The following is a 12333-nucleotide window of genomic DNA, read 5'->3' as shown; positions in this document are numbered from 1 at the left end:
ACATACCTGTCCCAAACTTTGCCTTACCCGTCACCTCTGTTCTCTTAATTTTCATTTTTTTCAAATAAAGGCAACTCAGCAACATTAAAACAGAAGTGGGCTGATGTACTGGTTTTTATGGGTTGCTGTCCTGCCTTACCATACTGGAGGACTGGTGCTGGAGAGTTTCCCACCTCATAGTGTGATCAAACCACAGTAATCTGCACAGACTACAGATTAGGGTTTGCCAGATTCAGCCGTATTTATACAAGACCTCTGTTCTCTGTCCAAGTGCTCTCACTTTCAAATCTACGTAATTAAAAGTATTATACCTCAAATTAACTGTTTGAGTTTTAATTAGGAAAAACATATTTCACAAAACATTGTAGGCCGGTCTGAGTGCAATGGTGTTTAAACTAATTGATCACAATCCGTTATGGATTTCTTTGTTCCTCCTCCACTCCCATTGCTTCACTTGACTAGCCTTTAAAAAAAATTTTTTTAGATAGAAATAGTATAATCACAGAATGTTACTAGAATTTGTGCTGTAGAATTCACTATGCTATTAGCTCCATGAGAGCTGGGGCCCATAACTGTTTTGATCAACACTGTACAGCCAGAACTTAGCAGAGGACCTCATATGCAGTGACTACTTAATAAATATTTGTAAACTGATAGACGGGGGGGAAAGGATGAATGGATGGATGAATGAAAAAATGTATTGTATTAATTAATGATTAATGATTGAATGAGTGAATGATCAATTAATAACTCTGCTTCTGGAATCATTTAAGGACATATATAATAAAACTTCGTAACTACTTCATAAAGGAAAGGATTATGTTGGGCATAAAATGGAAATAATCTCATAATTATTTGATAATGCTTTGAGCTCCATGATGGGGAAAAAAAGCACTATATAAACATTGAATATTATTATTATTTATTTGGAGGTTTCCATGAGCCATCTTTTATATAAGACTTGGTAAGTATTGCCATTGCTTTCTAAGGAGGAAAAAAAGGTTATGAAAATGATTAGTATGTTTGGTCTGAAAGAGATTTTCAGAGTTATTTGTTTTGTCCTTGTCATCATTGTCTAAATACTATAGTAGTTTAGTCAGCTTTTAGCAATATTGAACTTTAAGCTATAAATTACTTTATTAATTTTCCTAAAATGTTTGTTCTCTTCAGTTCATTGCATACGTAAAGGATTTAGAAATGTTAACATTTTCCAATTCTGTATAAAATTACACTTTCAAAGGAGTTTGGTGAATTTGTGGTGGTTATAATAATACCATCATGGTCAGTAAATCTGAAGACAGGTATAAACCACAAATCTTATAGATGGTGGTATTGATACAAGAGACGTCAGATAACTTACCTCTAGCCCAAACTGGAACTCCCTGATGTTGTTTAGGAATTGGTTGTCAAGGGGATTGAAGTCTTGAGTTCTGCAGAGAAACGGTGTTTTGACAGTTTTTCCCCTTCCTAAGTGTCATTCTATATGGCACCGATAATCATTAGTTCTCAATACCCACTTCCTTGCTACCCAAAATAGAATGCAATAGAAATATCTGAGGACAACAGGGTGTGTGTTTCACACTGAAATAGTAGCCAAATAATCCCTAAAATAGAAAAATAATATTAGAAAAATAATCTCTAAATTTGAGGATTGGAATTGTGGTTGGAGATGTGGGAAGTTCAGAAAGTCAGAAGAAACAAGAGGCTGGGAGACCCAAGCCAAACACTTGGATGAGGCTGTCTTGGTTTGGGCTCCCCCAAAAGCGGGTCCTGAGGTACAGATTTGGTACAAAGAGTCTCATTGGAAGGCAATACCAGGAAACTGATAGGAAAGTAGGGAAGTGAGAAGGGAGAGGATAAAAAGCCAATAAAGGGTACATTTGCATGCATTTATCACTATTGGCAACTGGAGTACAATCCCACTGGGAACTCCAGGACACAGTGTGGAGCGCTCCTCAGAGCTATTCCAAATGAGGGACTAGGAAGCTGGGATCTTTACCTACCAACACCCCACCATCATTGTTTGAGAGCCACTCCAGGGTCATTAACTTTCCAGCCCTTCCAGCTTGTCCTGCTCATGGGCTGTGATATGGTTTGGCTGTGTCCCCACCCAAATCTCATCTAGAATTTTAGCTTTCATAATTCCCACATGTTGTGGCATGAACCCAGTGGGAGATGATTGAATCATGCTGTTCTTGTGGTAGTGAATAAGTCTCACGAGATCTTATGGTTTTATAAGGGCAAACCGCTTTTGCATGATTCTTTTTCACTCTTGTCTGCCATCAGGTAAGACGTGCCTTTCACCTTCCACCATTATTGTGAGGACTCCCCTGCCATGTGGAACTGTGAGTCCATTAAACCTCTTTTCCTTTATAAATTACCCAGTCTCAGGTATGTCTTTATCAGTAGCATGGAAATGGACTAATACTGGCTGAATGTACTCCCAAGGCTAGGAAAAAATCACAAAACATTCTCAGACAGAGCTGCAGGTTTGTTTTTGGTTTTTTATAGCAAGGAGCTTTTGTTGTGTAGGCAAGTGCTGGAGGCACCAATGATATCTGCTACAACTGCATTGGAGGCACTCACTACTCCTTGACCATATTTCCTACCAGAAAAGCTTGACTGCATGACTAGCTCCTTCAGATGATAAGTGAGTTGTCTATGAGATGTGAATGACTTACATGATTACATTTGCTACTTCCAGATAACACACCGAATTGTAACACAATCAATCCAGAGCTGAGACTTTCAGGCACCCAACTGGTTCTGGAAAGAAGGAGATTTTTAACACCCTGAAATCATACCCTTCAAGTAGGTTCAGCAAGTAGGCCCTATTTGAAACTCCAAGACACCTACCAGTCTCATGTGTATGTTCTATTGGTCATGCCCACTGACTGCTGTTTGCATCCAGTTTCCCCTCTGAGATCACACACGTTTCCTGCATGGTGCCAGATATTGGTTTAAGAATTTAACCTATATTAACCCATTAAATCTACACAATGAGACCATGATGTAGGTGCTATTATTATTTTCGCTTCATAGATGAGGTACAGAGAGATCACTAACTTGTTCAAGATCACACTGTGAGTAAAGAGTAGAAGAGCATGGGTTCAAACTCAGGTAATCTGACTCTAGAGCCTGCTTGTCCCATAACTTCCTTCATGGGGTCTGGAAAGCACAAACTCATACAGCTTTCCTCATATGAAGCATGAGCCACAATTCACCCTAAGGAGATTCTTTCAGCCAATTATACCTACTATTTTAAAATCACCCCACTCCCCCACACCCCAACACATGCCTCAATAGCCCCTGTCTCCCCTTGTGCTGAAAGAACAGAAAATTCTACATCACAGTAGTACATTACTCCAGAGAATTCATGGAATAGATTCTAGAGCGTTCATAATGAAATCAAAGAAACAAATCAAGGTGCACCACCCCAGATGTAATGTGCAGAAAAGAGCACTGAACTCTGGAAATCAGTAAAATATGGGTTCAGGCCCCAACAATGTGACCAAGTCACTTCATTTCTCTGAGCTTCTATTTCTTCACCTGCCACATAAGTGACTTGGACTACACAAAATGTAAAGTTCGTAAGAGCCCTAAAAATCCATGATCCTGGATTCAAAAATGTTTCTTAATTATTATGCTGCTGGATGGCGGCAACATCTTCCATTCCCCTTTTTTGAGCAATTGACATAGCCCTGCCTTTGGAGTTCCCTCCTCTTCTGATGCCACATGATTTCCAAGCCACAGCCACACACAGATGACTGTTGGATATAAGTACCAGAGACCAAATACAAGAAGCAGAGCTCTAAAGAGCTAGTCAGCAACCACAGGGGGCTCCTTGTCCCAGTCTCAGTTTCACAGGTTTGGCATCCCCCAATTTTTCTTACATGAGGGGAGCACATGGAAAAAGTATCTCAGCAAAGTCATTTTTCTTTTTACAATAATATTTGTTGGTATCTAAGGAAACAGGAGCCACATGACAGGTCCTAAACAGACTCAGACCAAGCCTAAGTGAAATCAGAGGGTAAACCTTACATTAAACAGACTGCCTCTTTTTGTAATTAACCTTTTATTATGAAAAGTTTTTTAACATATGCTAGAGAGCTTACTCTCATGAGTCCCATCACCTACCTTCAACAACTTTCAATTCATGGCCAATCTTGTTTCATCTCTACCCCATCCAGTCCCCTCAACTCTAGATTATTTTGAAACAAATCCCCACCATTATGTCATGTCACCTGTAAATATTTTACTATGTAGCTCTAAAAGACAAGGACTATTTTTGACAGCATAACCATGATACCATTACTGTGATTTTTTAAAATCTTATTTAGATCTTTTCTAAAATTAACATTAGTTATTTAATACCAAACAATATTTAATGTCCAAGTTCTCCAATTGTCTCATTTTTTAAACAAGTAATGTGTTCAACTTAGTATCCAAATGTGGCTCATGTATTGAAATTTATTAATGTGTCCCTCAAATCTCTTTGAATGTATAGGATTTTTCTGACATCATTTTGTTTCCTTGTAATTTAGTTGTTGAAGAAACTGGCCATTTTTCCTGTAGGGTTTGCCAGAGTGGATTCTGAGTATTACATCTCCATGGTGTCATTTAAAATGTTACTCTCTCCATTCAATTTTCTGAAAATTGGTGGTGAGTTCTAGAGGCTTGAGCAGATTAAGGTTCAATATGGGGACAAGGTAAGGTTTGTATTTCTGTTAGGAGTACATAATATCAGTCTCCTTTGGTGTGACGTTAGCAGCATTGATCACTGCCTAGATCCCTTAATTCATTCATTAGAATGATCCTTGTTATTGGGTCAGTCATTGTTTCTAGGCCTCTTTGGGGGGATATAGCTAGGAAAGAGATTTTAGGTTTTTGTTTTTGTTTTGGGGGGAGGGTTGTTTGTTTTTTAAGAAAACATATAAGCTCATACTGATTCTTCTCGTTTGAAATCTGGTCCACAGAATATTTGTCTAAGTTTATTCTCACATTTGCATCTCCTTTCTCTCACGTTGAAATCCCAGCTTTTAAGGACAAAAAGCATAATTACTCATTTGTTTTCTCAGAAAATGAAACATAATGGTCTCACAACGATGATACCAATACTATCACTAAAATATGATTACTGAAAACAGTTTAAGGGCATTTTATTGTTTGGGGAAGTTTGGTTTGTCTTGCAAGAATTTTTTTTTTCCTTTAGGGTATGTCCCATTAAGGATTTGCAGACAAATTCCTGTGTCACTTAAGTTGCAAATCAAATCTACAAAACAAGAGCTATTCAGAGAACTACAGCTTTGATTAGTCTTTTTCCTTCCCTTTCCACTGGACAATTATGTTTTTACTTTATTAAAATTTAATTTTATCCTTCTTTTTAAAAATGTTATTAGCATTTGTTTTTAATTTAGCTTTCTTATATGATAGCATATTTAACATACTTTACCATCTTACTTTTTGTTCTTTTTCCTTTTTTTTCTTTTTGTTAATATCATATTCTGAAGATATAGCTGCATAGCAGCACAGTTGGCCTTTGAACAACACAGGTTTGAACTGAGCAAGTCCACTTATATGAAGATTTGTTTAAGTAAATATGGATCAAAAATACAGTATTCATGGGATGTACACCCTGACTTTTAGTATAGGTGGATTCCACAGGAGTGACTACAAGGGTGGGGAGAGGCAGGGTCCTGGAACCAATCCCCCATGTATATGGAGAGATGACTGTTTCTTATCCCTTTTTACAGCAACATGGTATGCAATGTATGGATGTATTAATAATTTATTCAACCAGTCCTCTATTGATGGACAATTGGATTCATTCCAGTGTTTTTCAATCCCAGATAATGCTGCAATAAATACAATGTCTCATTTATCTTTTTTTTTTTTTTAAGTTTCACACATAAAGAATTGGAAAAATTCTCCTTGCTTCAATTGTCATCACTTTGTGTCTTCCATATCTTTGTGTCTCTAAGTCTTGGTACAGTTTCTGACAAATAGTAGATGCTCAATATATGTTTGCCGAGTAAAGAACTCAACCATTTGTGTGTGCAATCTACAAGTAGACCAGTTAATTACATGAGTGAAAATTGGAAAATGTTGGTGAGTTTAATGCAAATCTTCTCAAAGACTCATTTATCTGTAAGGAAGGTAGCCTAATGTATTGTGAGTCCAGAAACTTCTCTGAGCTAATGCATTATGAAAATGTATTTTTTAAAGATACTCTCAGTGAAGCACAGAGTCTTGGGCTCTCTTTCTTGGCCAATTTTTTTATCCAGGGGTTGGAAGTGGTGGTAACCACCATAAAATAGATAAACCACTATAAAATAAACCACTACAAATAATAGAGTCTAGGTCTTAAGTGTTTGTTTCTCCATTGAGAGCGTGGTAGGCACCACTGAAGAGTTAGTGATGATGTGGTTCTCTTATGGAAGTCTGTACTACTTAGTGACGCTGTGATTGTTTCATTGTGCTATAAGTCATTCATTTCTGTGAAGTCTGTCTCCCCTGCTAGGATATAAGCTTCATGGGCAGAGACCATGTCTATCTGTGTCTGATGTCCGAATGTCCCACACTGAACCTGGCACATGGTAGATACTCAGTAAACATTTGCTGAATAAATTGATGAATCCAGGGTTTTCACAGGCAACACCTCTTTCCAGTGCAATGAAAAAGTTACTGTGCAACAAGTCTGACTTTAAACCTTCTGTTTTAGCTGGCATCCTGTGACACCACTCCAGCAAGGGAAAAGGGGACACCACCTACCTCATTACTGCCAGGTGGAAGCCAAAGTCCAGGTTTCTGACTCAGCCTTCATCAACACCCACAGGGAGAAAGTCCTTCATTACTCTGGGAAGATGGGACAGTTCTGGCTCCCACTAGGTCCCCATGGGTACCTCCCAGAGTGGGAGGTTAGGAGTGCCTCATGACTGCTCCCCCACGCCCTCCACCAGCACCAAGTGGGGACAGGCAGCTTACTACCACTCAGTGGGAATAAAGGTCCTAGCCCCTAGAAGAGAGATCAGGAAAGACTTATTACAGACCGGATAGAAGTCTGGGATTCCCCACGTGGTTTGTGCTGGCATGGTGAGGAGGAGGGTACACAGTTTTATGGTATTTGGCTGGAGTAGAGTGGTTATTATCTAAAAGTTTTCTGCCTTGCGAGGCTTCTCCTTTCCTGGCCCTCCGAGTACAAAGATCAGACTTTCATTGAGGTTTATTTTCTTTGTCCATGGACATTCCTGTTTCCAGGTTGCCAGCTTCTGCAGCAATAAGTCTGGGATCCATGCAGAGAAAAGAAAACCTGCAGAACTCACCACTGAGTTCCTTAGGTCTCAAGGTCCTATCTAGTCTGCCTTCGTCTCTCCAACTTTCAGAGTCTTGTTATGTTTGTTTTTTATATAATATCCAGGGAAGGAATAGAGAAAAGTATATCCTACTCCAGAAGAAATGAGGAAAAGTATATTTTATTCAAAAGGAATAGGGAAAGCATCCCTCCATCTTCCCAGAAGTTAAAGCCTGACACTGCATTTTTTAATCCCTCTTTTCTAACAGTGATGTGTTAGGCAATGTTTTGTCATTATGACATTGAGTGTATCCTCATTCAATTGTTTGTTAATTCAATGAGAATGTGTTGAGTTCTTACCATATCCCCAACTCTGAGCTAGTCCCCAAAGGTACGAGGATGCACAAGATCTCACTTTCACAATCAAGTATAGGGACAGTACAAAGTGATACAGACTATAATAGATATCCATACAAGGAGCTATAGGAGACAGAGGAGAAAGCAATTCACAGGGATGGGATGGAGGGGAGGGTGGAGTAAATGTAGAAAAGTCTCCCCAGAGGAAAAGATATTTAAGCCAGTTTTAAAAATAAGAAGGAGTTTTCCAAGCGTAAGGTGCAATGTCATCGTAAGCAAAATGAACAGCATGAACAAAGACACAGAGGCATCGAAGAGAAGGGAACAGTAAGTAACTCTGTGTGGCTGGAGCATGGGATGGGAGAAAACGTGATGAGAGATGATCATGTAAAGTGATTATGAAACAGATCATATAAGGGCCCTGTCACAAAAGGCCACAGACACAGTCTTCCCTAAGCAAAACTCATGCAGGCTATACTGAACCAATGGCAAGCACTGCACACTTCCCCTTGGGTTGTGCCAGAAATGACTCTCCTCCCATACCTGGTTGTTAAGAATTACTCTCTTTATCTCGGTAGCTAAAATAGTTAAATGCATAGAATTAAAGAGTAGAATGGTGGTTGCCAGGGGCCAGAGGAAGGGGTAAATGGGGATTTACTAATCAACAAACATAAAATTTCAGTCAAGCAAAATGAATAAGCTCCAAAGATCTGCTATACAACATGTACCTGTAGTCAACAATAATGTATTATATGCTTAATTTGTTAAGATGGTACATCTCATCTTAAGTGTTTTTACCACAATAGGATTTTTAAAATAAAAACATTACCCTCTTTATCCAGCCAAAGCACATTTCACTCAACAGTTTGTCAATTCCAGGCTCCCCCAGGCATTGTCACAATCATACCCCAAAAAAAGAAGGGACTACTGCACTTCTCTTAACTAATTGGTGGTCCATTTGGGTCTGCCAGCAATTTAAAGTTCCAGAAACAGTTTGTTTGCCGTTATGTTTATTTACGTTTCTGCTGCCCTGAAAATGAAAATGGTAGAAAAAAAAGAGTGAGAAAGTAAGAAAATAAAGATAATAAGGCTGGCAGAAATGGCTTAAACTAAAGCTCCATACTAAATCTTATCACAAATGGGAGGCCCACATATGAAAGATGTAGGCCTGAAATTTATGGGCTTTGGCCAGAACAGCATATTCCTCTGACAGGCTGCAGAAGCAACAGCTATAATCGCAGAAAGGATCTGGCCCTCCAAAGTCGACCAACATTGCTTTTGGGAATTCTCTTGGACTGGCTGTCCCTCTATTGTGGACAGTTTGAAGACACTTTGACCCTAAGCAGGACCACAAACTCAGCTCCTATTTGATCTGCTTTATTGCCCATGCTTTGAGGGAGGGGGAAGGGGAAATAACAACAGGGCCTAGAGAAAGTTTTCCCAGAGCTATAGGCTATACCTCTAACTTATGATGATAGTCATATAATATCTGTTGAGTGTCCAAGTCATTTAGAAGACTCGAGAGAAGGAAAATCTATTGTACTTAGGCATATTTTGTCTTGCTATGTTCTTTCTTACTGCCTCATATTCCAATATTCCTTCTTTCATCATTTTCTTTCTGTTTAGAGAACTGCCTTTAGCCATTCTTTTAGGGTTGGTCTGCTGAAAACAAACTCTCCTAGTTCTCCTTCATCTGAAAATGTCTTGATTTCCTCTTCATCCTTGAAAGGTTTACTGGATATAGGATTCTGGCCTGACAGTTTTTTCTTTCAGCACTTGAAAAATATTGCACATTTCCAGCTGGCTTCCACGATTTCTGGTGAAAGTCATCTGTAATTTGAATTATTTCTCCCCTAAAAGTAAGACGTTATTTCTCTCATATGGCTTTCAAGCTATTCCTTTGTCTTGAGTTTTAGAAGTCTGACTATGATGTATCTTAGTATGGGTTTCTCTGGGTGGGAATTTCTCAACTTCTTGAATCTGTAGGTTTATCTCTTTTGCCAAATTTGGGGAATTTTCAGCTATTATTTCTTTGAGTACTTCTTTGGGCCCAACCTCTTCCTTGACTCCTTTTGAAATTCTGATGATACAAATATTAGATCTTTTGCTTAGTTTCACAGGTTCCTGAGGCTCTGTTCATATTTTCTCATCTATTTCTCTCTGTTGTTCAGGTCACAAAATTTCCAGTTCACAGATTCTTCCTCTGTTCCCTCCCCTCTTCTAGTAAGCCCATCTATTGAGATATTTGTTTGTTGTATTTTCCAGTTCAAACATTTTCATTTGGTTCTTCTTTATATCTTCTATTTATTTGCTGAGACTTTCTATTTAATAATTTGTTTCAAGCATTTTGTAATTGGTCAAAGAATTTTATGATGGCTGCTCTAAAATTTTTGTCAGATAATTCTAATATCTGTCATCTCAGTGTTGAAATTTTTGTGATTTTTCATTCAGTTTGAGCTCTTCCCAGTTTTTAGTATAATGAGTTATTTTGGATTGAAACCTGGATATGTTGGGTACAGGTGGTATTTTAGTGCATTCTCATACTGCTATGGAGAAATACCCAAGACTGGGTAATTTACAAAGAAAAAGAGGTTTAATGGACTCACAGTTCCACATGGCTGGGGAGGCCTCACAATCATGATGGAAGGCAAAGGAGGAGCAAAGACATGTCTTGCATGGCAGCAGGCAAGAGAGCATGTGCAGGGAAACTGCCCTTTATAAAACCATCAGATCTTGTGAGACTTATCACTATCATAAGAACAGCACAGGAAAAACCCATCCCTATGATTCAATTACTTCCCACTGGGTCCCTCCTATGACACATAGGGATTATGAGAGCTATAATTCAAGATGAGATTCGGGTGGGGACACAGCCAAACCATATCAAGTGAATTTCTCAAGATTGCATTTGGTTCCCACTCATAATTGAGACACAAGTACAGGACATATTTCATAATCCATTTAATTCAACTATAAGGAAAACAACAGTATAAGCACAATAATAAATGGTAAGTAGAGATCTCATTATGGAGGGACAACAGAGAGTGCTGGGGACTGCGGCAAACTGGAGGGTAATTGCTCTGTATAAGGTGGTAGCTGCTACTTACTTCTTCCTGGTTGTTGATGAAGGAGATTGTAAGTCTAATATTATTAGATATTCTTACCTTTCAGGAGAAGGTAGGCATCCAGATTTTTATATGTAATTTCTGTATTTGAAAATGATGGAAATGAATTTAAATTATTTAAAACAATGTATTGGTACACATCATGAAGACCAAACTAAACACAACAGTGATCAGAATATACTCTATGCGTAGCCAATTGACAACCTCTGCTTTAGTAAAAAATATATTTTCCTAAGCAAAGATATAGGGCCTAAAATTCGTTTTCTGTTTTAGAGAAAGATATATGGCCTCATGTGAATTGCTCACAGGAAACCACAAGTCAAGATATGAATCCTCATTATAGCTGAAACTGGAACTGAACCAATCTGGAGAAAGCTTAGTACTTTTGTCTTATTTGTGGAATTATTTAAGAATAAATTATCTAGCTTTGGCAAAATGAACTGATGAAGTACTCATAAACTAATAGGAGTGTTCTTTGGGGTCCTAAAGGTAAGACCACCCACAATGGGTAGGGGATGGGGTTTTCCCTGAAAGGGGTGTATATTCCCACTGTTAACCATCCTGGGAATGAAAGAACCCATAAAAACAAATAAGAAGTTGGAGAATGAGCCCTAGACTGAGAATGGGAAAATGTTGCAAACTGACCTAAGCCAATGTGTACATTTCACATACATCAGGTTTTAATTCTAAAAATCTAGTTTTGGAGCCTCTAGTTTTGAGGTGAATGGGAGCTGCATGTCTTCTTCCCTAGAACTTCCTGCCAGACAGAATTCTGCCACATCTTTTTCAGCAAGCAGGGACAAAAATATTGAATGTGACTTGGGGGCTCAGAAAAATCTCTAGCTGTCCTTTAGAAATTCGGACAAGCCCATTGCATGAAATATTACCTCTAAGGCAAATACAACAAAATTTCTGACAGCAGTATTAGGACAAACTCCTGCCATTAAGTGGTACCACATAAGATCACACAGTTTTAGCCCTGCAGTTATTTCCTGAAGAACTCCCCTGATTCTTATATGTCATTCATTCAAGGGTTAAGGTGTCTACATAATCTTTCTAAACAGTCCTATTACAATCATGTGTCACATAGACAATGTTGTAGTTAATGCCAGACTATACAAACAACAATAGTGCCATAAGATTACACAGTAGAACCATACTTTTACTGTACTTTTCTATTTTTAGATACTCAAATACTTATTGTGTTACAACTGCCTACAGTAACATGCTCTATAGTTTTGTCACCTAAGAGCAATAGGATATACAGTGTAGCCTAGGTGTGTAGTAGACTATACCATCTTAGTTTGTGTAAGTACAACTGTGATATTCACACAACAACAATATTGCCTAATAACACATTTCTCAGAATGTATCTTCATGATTAAGCAATGCATGACTGTATTTTGACATGACTCATTTCATCAATGAAAATGCATTCCCATGATCCTTTCTGCTACCTAAACAGTACATTGATACAGATTTACATAATGAACTTTGAAGTACCTTTGAGTGGTGAAAACTCCTCATTAGAGTCCTTCAAAATTTAACTCTCCCTTGAGT

This window comes from Macaca thibetana, chromosome 6 (assembly GCF_024542745.1).
Source record: "Macaca thibetana thibetana isolate TM-01 chromosome 6, ASM2454274v1, whole genome shotgun sequence".
Classification (NCBI taxonomy): domain Eukaryota; kingdom Metazoa; phylum Chordata; class Mammalia; order Primates; family Cercopithecidae; genus Macaca; species Macaca thibetana.
This window is presented reverse-complemented; position numbering follows the sequence as displayed.